General features: G+C 43.1%; 1 protein-coding gene across 1 annotated transcript in view; it reads left to right on the top strand.

The window, feature by feature from the left end:
* Positions 1–23,037, top strand: part of SDC2 (syndecan 2) — an 88,134-nt gene that overhangs the window by 11,606 nt on the left and 53,491 nt on the right. The window lies entirely within an intron of this gene.

Raw genomic sequence — 23,037 nt, 5'->3', positions numbered from 1 at the left:
GTGAGGAATTACTTAAAGAATGATAAAGAATATGAATTATAACCATGAAACTGAACATAGTTCAGCATTAAGGTCATAGAGGGTTAAAATCCTAAGGAAATGGATTAATTAGTACGCTCTAGGTGGAGGTCTATGTATTTGGCAACCCTGCACCAGAATAATACTGGTCTAGGTGGAAAATCCTCCTCAGAGAGGGGGTTTAATTTTATTATTTAAAAGATCTGTCTCTGTTAGCCACAAAAGTTCCATATGTGGCTTAGACAATGTTAATAATGTGATTTCAAACTCCTTATTTAGCAGCTAACCTAACTAAGTAGTCCTTTTTAGGTATTACATGGATTCTTTAATGGGGAGTGGAGAGGTCAGGTTTACGCCTATACAAATTGTATGAACAAGGGAAATGTACCCGGATATTTACAAGACAGTGCAATCCTAAACAGAGTTACACCAATCTAAGTCAATTAAAAATGTGCTTAGAAGATTGATCACAGATAAGAGAAATGAAATGAGGTTGATCTCACCTGCTTGGGCACACTCCATTAAAATGTGATAATCTAGCTCCCTGTATCTTCTAGCTTTATCGGTTCTTAGCAAACCATACCACCTATCTCAAAATAGTTACTGACTGGTCAACATTTCTGCATAATACTAGTTATCCAAGGGGTACACTGGCTTGCCTCGTTATTTTGGTGTGGTGCCGTGGCTTCATGAATGGTTTTTATATATGTGACAAATGCATTCGCCCCTCAGACATTGTTGAGATTAAATTCTCATTATCATCCTGTAACTGCAGTGTTCACAATAACTCAATGATGTGAAAGGGCTATTGTCCATGACCCTGGATGTTTGCTCCTTTTATATTTTCGTGCAGTATCCCAATAATAATAATAGTCAAACCGGGAGTTGATAAGCTAGTCTTTCACAACTTGTATCCCACTCAGCCAGTCCCATCTCTCAGCCATGTATGGTGAAAGGCTTTATAAATCTCCTGTTTTTGCTGCCAGACACTAGAAATACAAAAGGGTTATAAAGCATCTGCCAGGTCACATTTCTGGGCTGACGAGCTATTTTTTTCTACTGTGTTGTCCTCCATGTTCTTGGGTATCATGTTTGGATAGAAAATAGGATACAAGTACTGTTAGGTAATAAAATGTGATAATCTTTGGCAACTTGGGTTCAAAACCCTAGGAGTTTTCTTGAATTAAATTTTGGAATGATTGTTTTGCCTAGTTCTGATACTTAGAAACCTTGTTTCTGCTTTCTTCGGATGTTTGTTTGTATGTTTTGCAAAAAACAAAAAAACAAAAACCTGGTGTTTGTGCAGTGTTTTGGTTCGTGGGGAGACTACCCTGAGGCCAAAAGTTTGGTTTTATTTGCTTAGTGAAAATTTCATACATATCTCCTTGCATTGGAATACCGTCCACAGCATCCAGTCTTTGATAGGTTTGTCTATCATTCTTCAGCAAAGTCCCTTTGATCATTTCTTAGCTGTGAGGTTTGGCAGTTCCATTGTAACATGCAACTGAGTCTTAAAAAAGAACTGCATGAACGTGCGGGAGACTAAATGGCCCTGGAGCCCGCATTTTGCCAAGCCTATTAAGTTTGCTGAGCTTGGTGCTAGTTTTGTGTTTATACCCTGCCTTGCATTTCTAGCAGCCTGATCTGCAATCCAGTTAAATGAAGGGTTTTGTTGGAGGGGGGTGTTTGAGATGATTTTGACATCCTGATCCTGTGCATGTTTACTTGTAGTCCTGCCGCACACAGTTGGGCTGGGGGTTTCACAGTTGTGGTTCTCCTTGCTGGCTAGCTGGGGATCTGTTGTAGTGTGTGGTACAATATTGCAGAGGTACCACTGTTTTGTTATGGGAAGTGGCTGTGCTTCTCTTGTAGAGCACAGTTTGCATACTACAGGTCCCAGGTGCAATTACCAGCACCTTCAATTTAAAAGTCTCAGGTGCTAGGAAAGGCCCCTGTCTGCCTCAGTTCTACACCAACCAATTGGAGTAGATAATACTGAGCCAAATAGGCCAGTGGTCTGATCTGGCTGTTGTACATAGTCAGTTTTTTCTTGATGTATAGGCATTTGGGAGGAGGATATTGTGTCTGTCACTACCGTGCCAACTATCTAATAGTTTCCCTTCTTTAAAAACTTGTTCTTGCCAGAATAAGGATCAGTTTACCAGCAACTTGCATTAGCAGTCTGAACATTGGTACCCCTATAACACACACAGTGAAAGCAAAGACAATATTTGGTTGGTTTAGTAATGTCTGTGCAGCTGCTGTAAACAAGTCAATAAGAAAGCACCCTCCCTTCTCTTCACCCAGTATTTTTCAGGAGCAGGTGAAAATCCCAGTAGCAATGATGCTTAAAATAGTTCAAGCAAGCATCAAGACAAAATAGGTTTTGATTGTCTTTGAAAGACAAATCAGAATTGTATTGTTCCTATAAACGTCATTTTGGTTTGATTTGACTTCAAGGACTTGAGAGATGCTGGGGCTTAAATTATTTGCAGGTTAAGAAGAGGCCCGCAGCCTATTGTTCTGGAAATAATTAGTAGTATATAAATTTACCTCTTAAACTGTTAGTCCTAATCCACTAAAAAACATTTGATCTGCATTCTGGGCACAGTCTTCAAACGAAGCCATTCAGAGAAGTCCTGACCTAGTTTGCTGAGAAAATGTTGTGCAAATCAGCCTTGTCCTGCTAATTTGTTGGGAAACGTTTTGGGGTAAATTCTTCATGGCTTAAAGCGCTCTCGCACAGAGAAACTTCGCTGTAGAGCGTTTTCACAGGAGGAGGCCGTCCTTTGCAAAGCTGGCATTTTAAATATAGCATGAAGCTGAACAGGACTGACCTACAATTAAGTGGAGGTAGTCTCTTTTTGTGCTCTGCAGTTGTCAATTAGCTGTTATTATGAGAGATTTATTTGCTGGAGGTTTTTGTGAATGGACACTGAGCCCAAACTGTTTCTTTGCCCACTACCTGCATAAAAAGGATGCTAGTTGGTATGTCATTGTGCCAAAGCTTATTTGTTCTCGTGAAAAAAATTGATTTCCCCTCCTTTCTCATTTAAGTAAATGGAACATATTAAAATCACTTTCCTCCATCAATACGTTGTGCGTGCTTGGTGCAAAAGTGTGCATAGCGGGAAGTGGTTGGGGATGTGAGTCTGGAGGTATGTAGTACAGTTATGGTTTTTTTAATGTTTGCATTTTGTGGGTGGGGGAAGCTAAGAATTGGGGCAGAATAGTTGGACTGCGTGACTGTTGTTTGGAGGATTCTGAGGACAAGCGGAGGAACTTGAAAGATGGGTGGAGGGATGAGAAGAGAGAACATGGCTGATGTTGGGTGGGGTTAAACTGACCTCAAGCATTCTAGCTTATATCACAGTTTGGGAAGAGAGAGGCTTCACTTGCATTCAGGCCAGCCAACCTCTAAAATTGTAGCCTGCTCCAGAAAGACTGTCACTTGCTGTTACCCAAAGAGTTTGCCGATTTCACAGAAATATGAAAATACCCAACATTATCGGTATACATTTCTGAACATGGGCAGAAGGAATAAGTGAAGTTGACAGTTCTGGCAACGGAGAAGGGAAATATGATGACATGCACAGAAAGAAAAATGATGGCAGGGAAGGAGGGGCTGTGATCAGAACTGGGAAGTGACAGTTGTCTGTATGTATATATTTGAAAACTGGCAGTTAACCATTTGCATCCATTGTAGGATCCATGACAGAAAGGAGAAATAGCAGACTGAACCAGGGACTGATTTCTGAGACAGAGGCTAAAAGTACAGCCAAGTGATATGAGAGAGGCAACAGTTGCAGCAGAGGAAAACTGAATGGGAAGAACGAAAAATCGTATAGAAGAAGAAAATGGGAGCACAATTTTAAAAGGAAGAAGGATGGAAACTGAATATATAAAAAAGGAAGAAAAGAAAGGAAGAAAATAAGGTGCTGGTAATTAAATACATAGAAAAGAAGGGTATGTCCAAGTTAGGTAACTTAGGTTAGTTAGTTAGGTAACTAATGATTATTAACAGGCAAAGTACAAATTGTAGAAACTTAGTAGGGAGAAATGAAAGATAATGTAACCCTATTCAGCAGAAACCCAGTGGGTATCTGTGCCTTGCTTTGAGGAAAAGGATTGGCTAGCAACTTAAAGAACTAACAGAATAAATTCAGTGAAAGAACAAAATGTATAAAAAGTCATACCAGGCAGTTGTTCATATCTCTTTCATGTCCCCATTCCCTAAATAATGGGAACATATAGAGAAAAAGGGAAAAATAATGATGGTTAATTTTACTTCGTAAAACTTTATGAATAGTCCAAACGTATCTATGACGGAAAGGAGGAATAGCGGACTGAACCAGGGACTGGTTTCTGAGACAGAGGCTAAAAGTGCAGCCAAGTGATATGAGAGAGGCAAGAGTTGAAGCAGAGGAAAACTGGATGGGAAGAACAAAAAATCATACAGAAAAAGAAAAATACTAATTTTCTTTACTAATTTTCTTGACATTACTAATAGTCCAAACGTATTGTATTAAACATGTATATGGTTTGATGGGTGGGGGATGAAAGAAACCTAAGGATGAAAAAAAAAACTTTCTAAAAAACAAATTATCATGAAATGTGAAAATACTAATAATGGAAAAAAATCATGAAAGAAAGGGAATGGATTTCATAAATGTTATGGTAGACTGTGGTGGTACCGTTTACAGTGTAATGCACCCTGTGTATATAATGTGTAATGTGCCCCAGTCACCTATTGCTGCCTGCTGGTGGTCTTTTCCTTGCAGAAGTAGCCTGTGGACTAGAGACCTGGAGCGTAGATGGCAATACTGGACCATGCTATGTGGGGTGCCTAATTAATCTGGACTGTAATAAAAAGGATAATAGAGCGCTGCTTCTCATTCTTTCCATTACTCCTCCCCAACTGGGCTGCTTTAAAGGTTCAGTTACAAGAGAGAGGACTAAAGAATTGTAGAGAATGTGTTTACAAATCTACAGGAAGAGCAAGGAAGAAGCAAGCAGCAGCACCAGTCTCCAGAATCCACCCCTGCTTGTCGCTCCACAAAGCTGCTGCTTATCGGCTTCAGAAACTGTTTCCCTGTCTCCCCAGTTTCAAAAATATCTCTCTTCTACAGCTCAGATGTCTTTCAGCTGTTTCGTAGGCACGTGGCTTTGATAACTTCTAGCTAGTCTTTAATGTATATTTATTAGCAGATGTTGGAAGCATCCAGGCCTTGCCAAAAAATAAAAGGGGACTTTGACTGGCCTAAGAGCATCAAAAAGTTATATTTCCATTCCAAACGTTATGATGACCTCAGCTGAAGCCATGATCACCTTTGCTCCGTAGGAAATGTTTGTGGTAACGTTCAGAATCCATAGGGCCCTATTTGGTACCAAATCCACCATCAACTTTACAAAATTCTCCTTTGTTACCTGAAGGCTACTGGAGCAGAATCCAAGCCATAATAGAATTGTGCAATGTTAACTGAGCAGAACTGAAGCAATCTGTCTATTCTCTCAGTGTGGGTGTTAAATGCTGCCAAGACTTATGGCGACTCTATGAATTAATGACCTCCAGAATGTGCTACCATTAATAGCCTTGCACAGGTCTTGCAAACTGAGGGCCATGGCTTCCTTGATTGAGACAATCAATCTCATGTTGGGTCTTCCTCTTTTCCTGTGTGGTGTAGTGGTTAAGAGTGGTGGTTAGGAGTGGTGGACTCTAATCTGGAGAACTGGCTTTGAGTCCCCACTCCTGAACATGAGTGGCAGACTCCAGTCTGGTGAACCAGGTTGGTTCCCCCACTCCTGCACATGAAGTCTGCTGGGTGACCTTGGGCTAGTCACAGTTATCTTAGAGCTCTCTCAGCCCCACCTACCTCACAGGGTGTCTGTTGTGTGTGTGTGTGTGTGGGGAGGGAAGGTGATTGTAAGCTGTTTTGATTCTTAAGTGGTAGAGAAAGCCGGCTTATAAAAAACCAACTCTTCTGCTGCTGCCTTCAACTTTTCCTAGCATGATTGACTTTTTAAGTGACTCTCCTTTTCTCTTGGCCCTGATCTGGATGGCCCAGGCTAGCGTGATCTCGTCAGATCTCAGAAGCTAAGCAGGGTCAGCCCTGGTTAGTATTTGGATGGTAGACCACCAAGGAATACTAGGGTTGCTGTGCAGAGGAAGGCACTGGCAAACCACCTCTGTTAGTCTCTTGCCTCGAAAACCCCATAAGGGGTCGCCATAAGTCGGTTGTGACTTGAAGGCACTTTACACACACACACCTTTCTCTTAATGTGACCAAAGTACAATAGAGCAATTTGGTCATTTTATCTTCTAGGGAGAGTTCAGGGTTGATTTTATCTAGGACCCATTTATTGATCTTTTTGGCAGTCTGTGGTATCAATAAAACTCTTCTCCAACACCGTGTTTCTTACTTAGGCATGATTAAATTTGACTCTTTTTCACTGCTAGGTTATTAAAAGAAGTGTGTGTGTGACTCAATAAAAAGATAACACTCCTGTTCTTAATATTGTCGCAGGCTTTCACGGTCAGAGTTCATCAGTTCTTGTAAGTTATCCGGGTTGTGTGACCGTGGTCTTGGTATTTTCTTTCCTGACATTTCGCCAGCAGTTGTGGCAGGCATCTTCAGAGGAGCAACACTGAAGATGTTGCTTCAGTGTTGCTCCTCTGAAGATGCCTGCCACAGCTGCTGGCGAAGCGTCAGGAAAGAAAATACCAAGACCACAGTCACACAACCCGGATAACCTACAAGAACTCCTGTTCTTATTTATATACTTGGACAGTTGTATCCTGCTAAACTGAAGGATCCCTCAGCAATACTTGCCGTGAGTATGGTGGGCCTAAACAGTCTGATTTTATAGGTTAACCCCTGTGTTTATGTTGGCTACAAAATGGGCAAAACAGTCCTCCTCTTCCTTGCCTGTTGTGAAGAGCCAAATTGGGGCCTACTGAAATGTCCAGTTGGCTTCCAGGCATTACAGTGGAGCACTTTGCAATTGTCATTCCTCAAACCCCCATGAGCATGATAGCAACCCATTTGCCACTTTCCCAGAAAATATGCCATATTTGCACAAAATTCATTTACCTAAAGCTTAAACTCTTGATTCCAAGGATGCATGGGAAGTGGTGCCATGTATTTGTGGATTTAATTTATGCAATAGGGTGGTTTTTATCTTTAAATATTTCAGTTGAGTTACGTTTAGATCATATTTCAATAAAACTTGTTTGCTACATGGTTACTGAAAGGAGCGCATAGGCCAGCCACTTAAGGTCTACTGCCAAACTGTCTTGCTAGGCAAGGGACCGATAGCTCTTGACAGATTATCTCCAGATCAGCGGCTGCTGTCTGGGAGCTTGTTTATACACACCTTGCATTGTGAACAACTTAATTAATAGATCTCCAGGACCTCTTTCAGGCACTCACACCTTTTATGTTCTTCCATCATCTGCCTTTGAATATGCAAATTGGAACAAACCAATGGTTCTCTCAAAGGCAGGATTGACCTACATATGTGGTGGTGGGTTCATGTTTTTAATTTTTTTGAATGTTTGCTAATCCATAAGAAGGTTGGGGAAATATGTCTAATTATGGGGAGTTATGATCATATTTTTAGACATCAAGCTGAATACCTTATTCCCCCTCTCCTTGTTTTAAGGTGATCTGCGCATTTGTTGTTCAGGAACTGTGAGTACAAATTGGATTTAAGTTCAGGTGTTGATGCTGTTTTATTTCTACTGCAATGTTTTTTGGTGGAAGTCACATCCCAGTCCACATTCTGGTACAATTAAGTTTAAATCCCCTTTTAAAGCATGACTGAAGCTAGAGTTGAATGTTTTGAGTTGCTAGGCGGTAGTATCAGATTTGTAGGTCAAGGTGTTTAAGATTTTCATCCCTTTTATGTGTTTCCCAGTTTGTTCTAGTAGCACTCACCACATTTAATCTGTTTGTTTGGATTTCTTTCCTGCCCTATCCAAATAGCTCTAGATAGGTTTCTATTATAATTAATTTATAGTACAAATATCTGTTTTGTATCACTTTAACAGCTATGGCTTTCTCTGAGTAAACTTGGAGTTTAAGTTTGCTGAAGGTAGTGGAAATCTTCTGAATATCTGGAACCCTTTTCACAGAACTAGGATTTCAGAGGTGAGGAATGATTGTTAAACCAGATTAAATCTGGTTTAGTGCCGTCGTGGCCTTTGTTGTCATCCCATTTTATTCCTGCCCACAGATTTTTAGGATGAATGATGGCAAAATGTTTAGAGTTACATTGTAGGCTTTATAGATGGGCAGGATTTCACTCAATACACTTTTTCCCACATAGAAGCATTTCTTACACAGGATGAAACTTGCATGTAATTGGAAAGGCATTGTAAGTTCAGGACTTGGGTCTTCTGTTTTGTAACTTGCAGGGCACATAGTCGAGACTTCATTAATCCAAAATGATGCTGAATGGTTTTATACTCTTAGTTATTCCACATTGAGTAATTCATCCATGTTTCAGGACTTAAATATGTGCTCTGAATATGTAATATTTTGCTCAGGACATGTAATGGGGTGTCATGGTTGGGTATCTATCAAGACCACGACCTGGCAAAGGGCTTGCTCCTGACTGGAAAGAGGGGGTTGTTCTTGTATTTCCCAGTGGGAAAAATGTTAGTGGCAATGAAAAAAAGCCGAGCACAAGAATATCCGTGGCTCTTCCAAGCAACCCTTCTGGTTGACCCAGAAGCCACTGTAACAGTGCAGGGCTTCTTGTTGATTTTTCCATTTCTCGGTGTGAGGGATGGTAGAAAGAGTTGATCAGTGACAATATCATATCCCTTTTAAATCTGCTGATAGCTATGAGGCTAAATGGATGGTGAGAAGGTTGTATTCTGCTCCCTCCAGCAATGTTATAGTGGGAGAGGGAGAAAGGAGCCATGATGGGGAGAGAGAATAGAGTTGTGATTGGGAGAGAGGAGGCACTGTGGCAGCAGGGCCTATGAACACCCTCTGCCTCAGTATAGACTGAATAAATGTGAGTTTATATAGGAAAGCTCAAAGATGGAGCCCATACATTGCATGCCTAAGGACAAGGTCTTACCCCTGGCATCTTAACTTTCAGGTCCCAATCTACATGCTATGTGGGAGACTCAGATTTTTGAAGTGGTCCCTTCTCCAGATGTTGAGAGATCTAATGGGTTTAGGATGGTGTAACTCTGGTTAGGATGGCACTGCTGATTACAAAGCTCCAATAGAATGTGTGCTATGGCCTTTAGGTGACAGGACCGGGAAAGCTTTCTGCCTATGATATGCATTGTTTTGGAGTGAAGGTCTGACTCAGTAAAATGTTGAGCGAGAGTAGAGATTTTGATGGAGATTTTCCTGAGATTTCTTTTTGTAGAAATCTGACTGGTTTCTCCTTCTTTTTTGATAGTTAGTATATCATTTGTTTCCGGAGGAAAGCTTTCAAGTTACACTAGTCCAAAAAGAATCTTTGGAGGTTGTTCTTTAGCATTGGAAGATGACTTGGAGGCACAGAACCATTAGATTAGCAAGCAAGATCTTTTGAGTGGAGGAGTGAATGACCATCTCTTCAATTCCTTTTTCTTGTATTCTTGAAGTTCTGTATCATTCCCTCCATTCCAGAGAAGATGCAGTGCTTGATACTTTTCCATCTCCCTTTTGTTTATATATAGTCTGAAAAGCTTGGTATCCAAGTCCTTTGACACTAACAGCGTGGGAAAACTATGTAAAATTAGCCTGTTTTAATATGGTGGTAAATATCCCATATCCAAATAAAACCTTAGCAGCATGATCCTATGTTTGTGCTCATTGCGTATAATATTTCAGAATATAGGTACGGTTGGGCTGTTAGTTTATACACTGGTTCCAGTCATAATTTCTTTGGTAGTTGGCTGTTGATACTGAGTTTCCTGTGGATCAGTTTCCCAGTCAGTCTCACATTCTTCTAGAAATACAGTGTCCTCTTATTGTCGAAGGCTTTCACGGTCAGAGTTCATTGGTTCTTGTAGGTTATCTGGGCTGTGTGACCGTGGTCTTGGTATTTTCTTTCCTGACGTTTCGCCAGCAGCTGTGGCAGGCATCTTCAGAGAAGTAACACTGAAGATGCCTGCCACAGCTGCTGGCGAAACGTCAGGAAAGAAAATACCAAGACCACGGTTACACAGCCCGGATAACCTACAAGAACCAACAGTGTCCTCTTTTGGTTTAATTTCTCTGACTTTGGCAGAACTGGTCCATTTCTGCCCATGTGATTTTAAAACGTATTACTGTATCTACTAAGGCAGAGTTCCCCAACGTGGCACGTATGGGAACCATGGTGCCTGCCATTACTTCCCTCACCGAGCTTTTCAAAAAATGGGTGGGCCATTGTAAGGTAAGGCTTTGTATTGACTACCCTCATTCTAATGAAAGGGTTTTCTGTGGCTGCATAGCAGCTGCAGCCACCAGAAGATTGGGAGGGCTTTCCTTAGTCGCTGTGTGGTTCCATTCCTCCTTCAGGCTTTCCTTCTTTGAATTCTACCACTCCCATTCTCCCTGCCTCCATCCTTGAGGTTTCCTTCATTTCTTTTTCTGAGATTGTTTTGCAGAGCGAAGTGGGAAATGTTGCATTTGGCTTAATTTCGGTTCCAAACTTCACCCTCCTATATTAGAAAGTTCAGTTGTCGAGTGGCTAGAGGAGGGGGTTAGTTTGGTCCCAGTTCCTGTTCAAGAGGACCAAAGGGTTGCACCCTCCTAAGGTTGCCAGCTGCCTGGAGGGGGATAAAAGCCCTGCCCCTTTAATAGAGGTTTGATGGATGTAATTTACCAGTGAACGTTACTAGCATCCTATGTCTTGATAAACTTCAGCTGCCCACTTCCTCACATTAAGCCTCCGTTAAAGGGATAGGTGATTTTTTCTCCAGGTCTTTTGCAACCCTAACCCTCTCCCTCACGGCCAGAACATGCATGATACTTTCTAGCGGACCCCCTGAGTATCCCCCATAGCGTGCTAGCTGTTTGGAGGGCATTTATGGAACATTGCAGGCATTCCTTTCTTTGCATTGCTGGCCCCCCCTTTAAAAATCAAAATTACAAGTATTAATGTAAGCTGCTGAGAGCCTCATGGATAAAGCCCTAGGAACATAAATCTGATACATTTATTTTGGTTTTCAAAGTATTATTAAATCGTTTTGTGTGTCCTTTCCACGTAGGACTCGTATTTGGGCAAAGAAAGGCCTGCTGAGAAGTTGAACTGAAACTTGCAATTTCAGAGGGCGCCTTCTGCTCTGAAAATGAAAAGGCACAAATATGTTGCAGTTTTAGTTCAGAGCCACCACTGCTTTGGTACTATATAAAACTCCCACTCTGTTTATTTAGAAGGCATTTAAGCCTTCTAAACAATTGGCGTTCTTGTTACCAGAGATTGTCGGGCATCCAGCCTGAAGATGAAGAAAGCAACACGAGAGGGTTTTTTTTTTTTTTTTTTTTTGGTAAATGGCTGCAAGCAGTTATCTCTTATAGCTGGTTACTAGAAGGAGGTGTGTATAATCCTTATGTTTGCATACAGTAGGTCATTGCTTGTGGAATTTTGTTGAGCCTGCTTACTGGGAGCCCGGCCTCTTGAGAGATCTTGGCATCCTCCTCAGTGGAAAGGGAAAAAGAACAAAGAGATCAAAAAGCAGAGCTGTTGAAACGGAATTTGTTTTTTTAAATCTCCTTTTGACATTTTTGTGTTGAGGAAGTTGCAACAGTAAATGCATTCTGTATGTTGATAGCTGGTGCACGTGAAACACCTTTTTCTTCACTAAAGATGAATAGGTGTCCTTGGAACTGTGTTGCATCCTTGTTCTAAAAGTAAATTTATGTGTTTCTTTTCAGGTAAACAATAGAGAACAGTCTTTGTTTTCCCTTTCTAGGTGTGCTTTAACCAAAAAGGAATGTAGAATGTGAGTTTTTCTCCACCCCCCCCCCCCAAGAAAAGAACGACTTTTTGGAAAAATACATAGAAACTATGGTGATTTAATATGAGGCTTTATATTTTCTCTGTGTGTGTATATGTAGTATGTGAAGTCCGGAAAACAACTCCAGAGTAAGTCAAAGGAAATAAGTGTGTTTGGTGGAAGATTGTAAAAAAGGCTGGCATTTTCCTGAGGGAACAGAATGTCTTTTGGCAGCATAATTGTCTACTAGGCAAATACATATTTTGGTAAGCGGGACTTTGAAATGCCCATTGGACTGTGTTTTCCCATGAATGATCTTAATTTGTTATGATCTGCTAGGTCTCTGTTTTATATGCTGTCGTTAGACAGTGGATTACAGTGGTAGACCATTACATTCTTTGGGATGGGTAGGCAAAACCTAATGGCTCTTGAGGATAACGATTGATTCTGTGATGGGAAAGCTAATTTCATTCAAAAACCAGTAACTGTAAGCATCTGAACACCAGATTTTGAGGGTGGGTTGGGTTGCTTTTGCTGTCCCTAGCAAAATACCTTTAGCTGGGCATTCTGGAGCAGTGAATATAAAATGAGAGAATATTTTAGGTTTGAGAGATATTTCCTCATTGTAAAAGTGTATGCTGGTTAAAAAAAAGATCCTGCATCTTGTGAAGGAAGTAAGCAAGATTGCTAGTGGAAAAAAATATGGTTAGTACAAACTTCAAGGGATTCTGAAGGGTACTTAACTATGTGTTATGTTAAGAGGAAGAAGATACTTTGCTATAAATGCACACAGCAGTTTTAAAACGAATATTTGGCATTATTGCTAATTAAACACCAGAGTTATATTAATGAAGATAAAATGTATATTTTGTTGATATTTTTATAACCATATTTTCTTCATATGTAAAGTAGTTGCATACCCCCCCCTCTCTCTCTCTCTCTCTCCCCTCCCCTCCCCTCCCCTGTTCTTAGACCAAGGTCTTAAATAATAAAACCATAAAACTTATCCATCTCTAAAAACACCTTGCTTTGTCTCTTCTTCAGCCTCCAAAAAATAGTTGCATACAGTGGAGTCTTATCTGGAGAACCAGGTTTGATTTGAGCTGTGGAGGCTAATCTGGTGAATTGGATTTGCTTCCCCACTCCTACACACGAAGCCAGCTGGGTGACCTTGGGCAAGTCATGCTCTCTCAGCCTCACCCACCTCACAGGGTGTCTGTTGTGGGGAGGGGAAGGTGAGTCTCCCTTAAATGGTGGAGAAGGTCAGCATATAAAAACCAACTCTTCTTCTTCTTCCTCATGGGTTACATGGCAGTTTACTGCAGCAAACGGTGTGAGGATGATAATGTACATTCATCACAATGTATTGAACTGATTTTCAAACTTCATGTTTGTTTAGATGTAGGAGACAGGGCAACTTTTGCAAGAAATACAGCAGGGATCAACAGATCCCATGCACCAAGATGCCCTGGCACCTAGGAATTTCATTGTGGCACCTAGTACTTTCAGCAGGAATCTTGTAGTGTCTCTTGGTAATCCTTCGTTTGTACAAACGTCATTGGAATATGCCTTGCTGCATGACATAAAAATGTGCATGCATGAAGTTCTTGTTATTGCTTGTTTATATATTAATTTTATACCCTTCCACAGTAGTTGATGAATTCATTTCTTAATGAGTTTCTACTGCCTCCAATATTCAATTATATGAAGCTTTTTAAAGCAGTAATGCAATTATGAGAAATAGGGAAGAGGTTAGGTTTGGGTGAGAGGTAAGGTTTTTGTTTTAGGGTTGGCAAACAGCATTACTCACATATTTAGCACAAGAAACTGAAGAACAGCTAGATTTCATTTCAGGAGCACCTTAGAGACCGACAAGATTTTTTGGAGTAAGAGCTTCTGAGGGTCAAAGCTCTTTTCGTCAAATAAGAAACTGAAGAGGCTATGATTGGGCTTTGTGGCAGCAACAAGCAGGAAAATGTGGTCATTAAAGAAAGAAACCCTGAAGGCTGGAGAAATGAGCCTGACTTCTAAATTTTGCAGCCACAGAAAATTCATTAAAACACAGCATTCTCCTCTGAGGCAAGGGCGTCTTGAGCAGTGGGTTGTTTTCCTTGCTCCATCTGGGGAAGGCAGGACTAAATTCTAACTTCCTGTCCCCTTTGGCGGGAAAACAGCCTACAGAAGCCCAGTTTCCTCCTGCCTTCTAAGGGGAAGCAGGCTCTGTAGCACAGCTCCGTGCTTTGGTCAGTGTAGGTTAATTACTCTATTTTTTCTTCAGCCTATCCATTTATTCTTATTCTAAACCTTTTTCCACTCTATCTCTGGTCCTCTACTCCCCTCCCGGTGTGACCTCCTTTCTCTCTGAGGGTTCCCTTTGTAAAATCCAAAGTGGTGGACGCCATTAGTCCCCGGGAGGACGACTTGCTTTCAGTAGAGGACTACCGAGTCGGGCTAGTTAAATCTGCCCGCCACGAGTCCGATTCTCCCAACGGCCGCAATAGCGAGCCCTCCGGGAACAACTCTGCCAACAGGGGGGAGGCGCTACAGAGCGCAGAGATCGGACCGCAGAAGTCGGCACCAAAAAAGGCACGAAAAGCCGCGCCGCTGCAACAAGGGGCCAAAAAGAGGAAAGCACGGCTTCAAAACGGCGGCTGCCTACAGCTCCAAGACAAAATCCAAACAGAAAGCCGGGAAGAAATCTCCCGCCTATTCTGATGCTGCTGCGAGCCCAACCTTCTCTGCCCTCTCGGCCTTGTCGTCAGATGCTTTCTTGCCTGGAGTTGGTAACGTTACCCCCCCCCCCCGGTAGATGCGGCGGGTGATCGGCTTTTATCCCAACAGGAGGCTGACGGTTTGGTTAATCTCGCCTCACAGAGGCAATGGCAAGCCTTTCAGGCTTACCAATTAAGAGTCCCTCTCTTTCCCTGGACGGGGCCTTTGGGGTCTCTCTGCATGTTTTTCTCCCATTCACTGAGTACCAGGGAGGAGGAATCAGTCCAAAATCAGGCACAGGCTTCTATCTCCTCTCAAACACAGGCTTCTACCTCATCTCAGTGGCCAACTAAGGCTGCACTGAGAGCAAAGGGAATAGAGCCACAGACAAACTAATTGGAATCCACAGCCTCCTCTGTAGATTCCGATAATGAGAGAGAAGGGGAATTGGACTCAGAGGACGAGTCCTCTCAGTCAGAAGAACAGCCCACCAGGCTGTTCACTGGAAAAGACTACCAGGGACTGTTAGCAAAAGCCATCTTAGCCCTGGATTTAAACAAAGAGGCTGACACTCCAGAGGAACCTTGGCCCAAACTAAAACAAGGGGTTAAAGTGCTTTCCAAGAAAAAGTGACCAATAACCTGGTTCCTTTTCTTGATCTCTTTTTAAGAGCAGTCAGAGAGGAGTGAGATAATCCATCCTCTACATGACAGGTGACACCTAATATTAAAAAACTGTATGCCCTCGCACCACATGCCATGCCAATGCTCAAGGTACCCCTCGTAGATGCCCCGGTGGCAGACCTTCAGAATCCAGGTCTAGTTCCGGAGGATGGAGTGGGGGCCTTACGTGACCAGCTGGACAGAAAGTCGGACTCTCTGGCTAGGAAAGCACATGAGTCCTCGGCTCTAGCAATCCAGGCCAGTGCAACTATGTCTATTTTTGCCAGAGCCTCATACCTCTGGGTTAAAAAACTCATTCTGTTAGTACCTGAAGAGAACCACAGAATTGTTGGAGGTTTAGAGAGGGTATTAAGCGTGTTCAGTTTAATGGCCGATGACTCTTTGGACTCTATGTCGTTCACAGTTAGGTCCATGGCCTCAATTACTTCATTGAGAAGGGCGCTCTGGCTGAGAGTTTGGCCACCAGACTTTAGAGCCAAAACCACCCTCATGGCCTATCCCATCCAAGAGGACAGACTATTCGGTGAAAAATTAGATAAGATCCTTGTGGAAACCAAGGATAAAAAGCAAGGCCTGCCTAGACAAATCCGAAAGGAACAGAGATCCCTTAACTACGCCTCCTTTCGTTCCTCTCGAGTTCAATCCAGATTTAGATCTGAATACAAGAGGGGATCCTGGAATACTTCCCGGTCCTTTCAAAGGGAGGGAAGGTTTCAAAGATCCCAAAATCACAACAGATCCAATAAAGGTGATAAATTCACCAAATCCAATACCCAGTGACATCAACCCCACAGGGGTCGGGGGGGAGGCTTCAGTTATTCAGAACCATATGGCTAGCCTCCAACCCGGACATCTGGGTCTCCAGAATTTTAACAGAGGGGTATCTTCTGGAGTTTATCTACCAACCACGCGACCGATTTATTCTCTCCCCAACACCACGCAGAAGGGAAAAACATACCAGGACATTCAGGGCCATACAACATCTTTTACAGATCAGGGCCATAGAGCAGGTACCGATACACGAATTACATCAAGGGGTCTATTCCATCTTTTTTACCGTCCCCAAGAAAAATGGGGACTGGAGGGCCATCCTAGACCTAAAATACGTCAACAAAAGGATGGCACGGAAACACTACGTTCTATCGTAGAGTCATTACGCCCCGGCACCTTCATGATGGCAGTAGATTTAACCGAAGCCTACCTCCAGGTCCCTATTCACCCTTGCCACAAACAGTATCTTCGTTTCGCCTCTGGCCAATGCCATTTTCAATTCAGGGCCCTGCCCTTTGGACTGGCCTCCGTCCCGAGAGTCTTCACAAAGATCCTCATCACGGTCATAGCGGCTCTCAGACAGGAGGGCGTCCAGGTGCATCTGTACCTGGACGACATCCTGATCTGTGCCCAGTCCAGAGAACAATCCATACAGCACACTACGAGGGTAGTGCAGGTTCTTCAGGAACATGGTTACATAGTCAACTTTACCAAGAGTTCCTTAACACCTGCCCGTTTCATGGTACACCTGGGGTACACCGCTGATATTATAGATACCAACCTGGCATCTAGGAGACTGGCCACTCACTGGATATATGGAGTCACCTGGAGAGCCTTTGCAACCTGGTGCGAACGCAATTCTGTAATCCTGCTTAAACCATCGGCTGGAGATATCTTATCTTTCCTCCAAGACGGGAGAAGTTTAGGGCTCAAACCGTCCACCATGCGACGCCAACTGGCAACCATTGCCACTCTCATCCCTCGAGTCTCAGGTTACGCTCTAGGTTCTCACCCACACATCAAAGCGTTCCTGCAGGGAGTCAAATCCTCCTCTCCATCAATCATACACCGATTTCCTACTTGGAGCCTCCGTATGGTGTTAAAGTTCCTTACCAAGCCTTTTTTTGAACTTCTATGAGTAGTAGATCTCAAGTGGCTGCGGATGAAGGCTCTGTTCCTAATGGCCATAACCTCGGCGAGGCGGGTGTCAGAGCTCGGAGCCCTATCCATCAGGTCTCACTTGTGCGTATTTCGCAAGGACGGTGATTCTCCGCACTGACCCTACCTTCGTTCCAAAGATCAATACTAGGTTTCACCGGGAGCAAGAGATTGTGCTACCCACCTTTGTGCCCAATCCTTCAAATCAACAAGAAAAGGAATGGCATTCCCTCGACGTCAAAAGGGCACCGAGGATTTACATCAGGTGTACCCAGCTGATCAGACATCGGATTCCCTCTTCATAACACTGACAGCTCCCAACAAGGGGAAGGCAATGTCTAGAGCCGCCATCAGCAGCAACATTAAGAGCTGTATCACCCACGCCTACAAGGCATCTGGTCTTCCAACTACACTCCACGTCACAGCCCATTCCATCAAAAGTTCAGCCGCGACCACTCCCCTCAACCAGAGAGTGGAGTGAAACAAATCTGTAAGGCAGCAACCTGGTCGTTGCTTTCCACTTTCACAAGACATTACAGAATTGACTTATTTGCCAAGGAAGCGACCATCTTCGGACGAAGGGTCCTTCGGGCAGTGCAGGATACCTAGTCATTCCCGCCCTATACATAGGTAGCTCTGGTACGTCCCGAGCTGAAGACGCCCTCCTGCCTCAGAGCGAGAAAGAGCCTTGAATTACTTACCATGAAGGCTTCTTCTGCTCTGAGGTACAGAGGGCGTCTTCCCCTCCCAATGGCACCTGCAAAACAAAACAAATGAGATATCAATAAAAATTTATTCTTACAGTTATTACAGTTCTTACCTGTTGTTAATACAAGTTTTTTCAGGGGAGTCGTTGTCTACCCCACATTGTTCTGTGTTACAGTTGCGACAATATTCAGGGAAGGTTCCGTTCCTTCTGATTGGGTTTTTTCTGTCTACCTTAGGATCTAGCTCTTCAACTACTGAAGCTCTTAGAAAGGAGGGGGTCATTTCCTCCAGGAGACAGGAAGGCCTAAATATTTTTGATTCCTGCCTCCCTAGCAATGAAAGGAAAAGAACCCGAGCTGAAGATGCCCTCCGTACCTCAGAGCAGAAGGAGCCTTCACGGTAGGTTCACTTCCCTATTGATTGGTGCCATGACAAACCGTTCCAGGGCATAGTTATTTGTTATGCCTTGAAATTTTCTCTCTTTGGGCAAATGTCTGCTCAAATTATGACAATCAGTGTTGAGGGTAGTTGGAAATCCCCCATTATTGCAAAGTTGTCTCCCTTAGCATCCTTTCTGATTTCTTCCCAGGTCACCCTCAGAGCTGCATGGGACGTGATGTCTGCAGCCTTCGCACCAGGCAGGTAGCTTGTCGTGCAGACACCACATCAGTCACAAACCCCATCTTTCTGTGTTTCCAGTTGTCGAATCATTCCTCGCACTATGCTTAGAGGGTTAGGACCATGCTATGTGGGCTCAGCCATTTCTTTCCCCTTCCATGATTTGCTTTAAGCATGGCAATTGAATTTATAATCCAGATTAGTTTTAACCAGAGTAGCGCCAATGGCAAATATGATGGCTATGCTATGGTTAAATCAAACCATGAGAGGAGGGAAAGGAGGAAGAACGGGGAATGGTTGAGACCTACAGCACACAATCTATCTGTTCCTACTGAGGAAATTATGAGTGTTAGGCCTGTACTGGGCCTCATTCAGTCGTACTTTGAAAAGAGTTGTTGCCCACTATAATAAGTGGTAGGCAAAGTTAATTCTTTTGACGCTTACTATTCAAATGGTAAAATTTGTACTTATTTAATATATGGCTGGCAAGATGAGAGAATTGTTTTTATTAAAAAAGCAGATACTTCTTTATGATTTTGAAAAAAAGAAACATAAGTGTGACCCAGACAGGGAAAATGTAGCCTGAAGAACAGCCCCCTGTTCCTTCGGCCATCTCCTCTGAAAATAAAGCTGTGAGTTATGAACCTAAGGGAGACATTTTAATATTGCTGTTGGGTTGGTATGTGTGGAATGTAATAGTTCATGCATCAAAGGCTCTGAAATGTATCCAGGTGCGCGGTTGGCCTTGCTTTTCTTAAAATGAAAGTCTGTGAGCAAAATAAAAGGGAGCTGTGGAAAAGCATAAAAACCGAACAGCTAAAATATGTAAAATTCCGATTTGACTGTAAATTATTTCTTTATATCGCCACACTTTTGTCATCCTGCATCCTTGTTATGTGTTAAAACTGCTAGCATTTTGAACAGTCTAGTTTATTGGCACTTTTAGAATTTTATCTATTACTTTAAAAAAAAAAACCACCCATAATTTAGACCCCAAATTCCATCCAGCATAAAAGAACTTAAAATGGCCAGCTGAAATTGTGTTGGTTTTAAGCTGTTGTGCTTCAGGATTGCTAGATTCTGACCATGAAAGGGCTGCTAAACCTTGAACAGGTGCATAGGTGGGGAAATGCTCCCAAGTGCAGCTGTCTTTACAGGTGTGATGGAAGAAGCTGCACCTGACAAAAATATCCTTTCCTAGGCATAGAGGAAGTCTCTTGGACTGTGTGTTAAGTGCCGTCAAGTCACTTCTAACTCATGGGAACCCTGGGAATCAATGTCCTCCAAATTGTCCTATCATTAACAACCTTGCTCAGGTCATGCGCCCTGAGAGCCGTGGCTTCTTTTTTAGAGTCAATCCATCTCTTGTTGGGTCTTCCTCTTTTCCTGCTGCCTTCAACTTTTACTAGCATTATTGTCTTTTCTAGTGAGTCTTGTCTTCTCATAATAGGACCAAAGTGCTATAGCCTCCGTTTGGTATGCTTTTTGCACGTGTTTCAGCTTGGCTCCAGTGACCTGCCAGAAGAAAGGCCTCTGCAGCAGCCATTAAGATAATTGCTTTGCTTGTCATGGTTACATGTGTACTATAGTACAGCACACTGCATTTTCTCACTGTCCTAGGTTACAAGACAATATGAAAGCTGGATATTGAAGAGTGGCAAAATCTTGGGGATTAGAGCAGTTACTACAGTTGGCTATGGCCGAATGACTTGAGTAAGCCCTCTGATTCTGGATAGACCGATATACATACAGTGTTTCCCGAATGTTGGGAGTGCAATATTAAAAAGATTTCTGTAGAAATATGTGTCAACGAAGTGACACCCTCCAGTTAAAAGGATCCCAGGAGCAGGACTGGGGGAGACCCTTGACTGTTATCATTCAAAGTAGTCCGTGTTTAATTACACGAACAAAGGAGTGACCACTGTATATGGCATCCAGTTGTTCAATTTTTTTTGTTGACGTTTGATGCCCATCAAATGTTTTCATATTTTTTCCCATAAAAACGAGAGAAGGAAGAGAAGTTAGTTTGTGTATATGTACACAGAAATTGTCAGGAGCGTCAAGATCTTCTAGAAAGTGACAAGGGAATTCAATAGATGCTTTGAATGGCACATTCTGAAAAAAGACTGACTGGAATTCAAGTTGAATTTTCAGCTAGGGATACTCTTGCATGATCAGTTGCCCAAACCCCTTGCTTTCAATAGCCATCTTTTATTCCCACCCTTACCATGTACAGCTGCAAATATCAGGCAACACACACAAAGGCGCCATGAAAAAGCCATGCCTAGGATAGCCCAATCTTATCAGATCTCAGAAGCTAAGGAGGATTGGCTGTAGTTAGTACTTGGATGGGAGACCACCAAAGACGTCCAGGGTTGCTACGCAGAGGCTGGCAGTGGCAAAACCACCACTGAACACCTTTTGCCTTGCAAACCCTATGGGGTCACTATAAGTCAGCTGCAACTTGATGGCAAAAAAGAACTACTGCAGCCTCTGATACAACACATGAACATGCAGCTCTACCATTGGTCGCAATCCAAGTTTTTTTCAAACACTGGAAGAGCCACTAATCCTGTTAATCAGGGCTGTGATGCATGTAAGACTCAAGGGTGCCCTACTACATTACATACACATTGCTACGTCATCAAGGCTGTACAGAGAGGTCCTTGTTAGAGCAGTGGGGCATGGCAGATGCCACATTCCACAGCATCAGCCTCTTCCCCATTCCATTTGAATTAGCAGCTGATGGGTTGAGAAGTGTGGAAAGTCCCGGCAGCACAGGGAGATTTGGAAGCGAAGGATGTTTCTTCTGGCAGGATTGGGGGGAAGGGAGATGTTTTGGCATTTTGAAACTTTTTGAATGGCATGCAGTGGCACATAGGAAGGGTCTTAGATGATAGAGTGTTGTGAGCTGTAGGTGAATGTTCATGAGGGGGGAAGATAGTAATTGCTTGTTTATAGACTTTGGAATGCAAAATATGGAAGAGATGGCATTTTGGGGGACTGGGTGTCAAGAACTAGTATTAGATGCTAACCAAAAGACCTGTTGTCAAATGTTCCCTTTCCCCATGAAAGCTGGTATATTTTTTTGAGCAAAATTAGGGGTGGAGACCCTGGTAGTTAATGAATAAGGAGCTTGGTGTTTAAACACATTTGAGTTTTGATGTCGCTGTTTTAAGGCATCTCTTGCATGAATCTGTCCATTCTGACTTTCCGTACCCCCCAGTTTTCAGTCCAGTTTTAGATCAGTTTAAAATACTCTGTTCACTGGAAAAATTCCGGATGGCTGTATGAGGCAGGGTTTCCTGTATGTATGTATGCGTAGGCACGCGCGCACTCCCCTCCAGAATAAAAACAAGGTGGTTTGAACGAAGATTTGTGTTTAAATACCTCTTTGAAATGTTTTCGCTACTGGAAGACTATTTGTCTCTCAGGTTATGAGTTTGTGCACTGAAACCATTACTTTAAAAAATACTGGCAAAAAATTAATTAGATCTGTTGCTACTTGATGAAGCGTAGTGTTTGGTATGACAAATAAAGCCCCTTGAGGAACATATTCCTGGTAGGAACCCACAGATTTTTGCCAAGACACAAGTCAGAGATGGGGAACTGCTCCTTGCATGTATATCCTGGATTGTTTCTTAGGTGAGAGTCAATCAGCAACGGGTGGGCATTATCTGCATGTCCTGCTTGTGAACTTCTGGAAGCATCTGACTGGCAGGTATTAGAACTGCAGTACCAAACTAGTTCTGGCCGTGGCCACATTCAGCATGGCTATTTCTTTGGCTGTAGTCGCTGTTCCCTGAGAACAGTTCTTACCTGGTGGTCCTCGAGTCAGCAAGAAAGGGAGTGACTTTCTTGCTGACTCGAGGGATGAGGAACGAAGGTCGGTAGGACCACCTCCTGGTCACAATGAAAATGTGAATTAATCTTTGGAACAACTTAGGGATCCGTGCGTAGGATGACTCTGTCCCTGTGGAAGATGCACAAATCAGGTCTGATGGATAGTGCTCCAAGTTCTGACATCCTTCGTGCCGAGTCAGGTGGTACCACCCCGGGTGGCAGATGGGTCCCTGGAGGAGAAGATCGTGCCTGTCTGGGAGATGCCAGTGAGGTCGAATGGACATCTGTTGTAGCGCCGGATACCACAGCCGTCTTGGCCAGTCCGGAGCCACGAGGAGTACGGTGGCCCCCTGCATGCGAATGCGCCTGATAACTCTTGGGATTAGTGGTGGTGGGGAGAAATGCATAGAGGAGCCCCGGTGGCCAAGGGGACAGCAGGGCATCCACCTCTTCCACTCCCATCTGACGGTACCTTGAGAAGAACCTCTTGACATCTAAGGAGTGCTGACCGTATGGCTATTGAGAGGAGAAGGCTGCTGACCTTCGGGTATACCTCTGACGTTGTTGAAACCATCCTCGTGTCCAGGAGACCGT

Source organism: Euleptes europaea, chromosome 8 (genome assembly GCF_029931775.1).
Source record: "Euleptes europaea isolate rEulEur1 chromosome 8, rEulEur1.hap1, whole genome shotgun sequence".
NCBI lineage: Eukaryota > Metazoa > Chordata > Lepidosauria > Squamata > Sphaerodactylidae > Euleptes > Euleptes europaea.
This window is presented reverse-complemented; position numbering and strand designations above follow the sequence as displayed.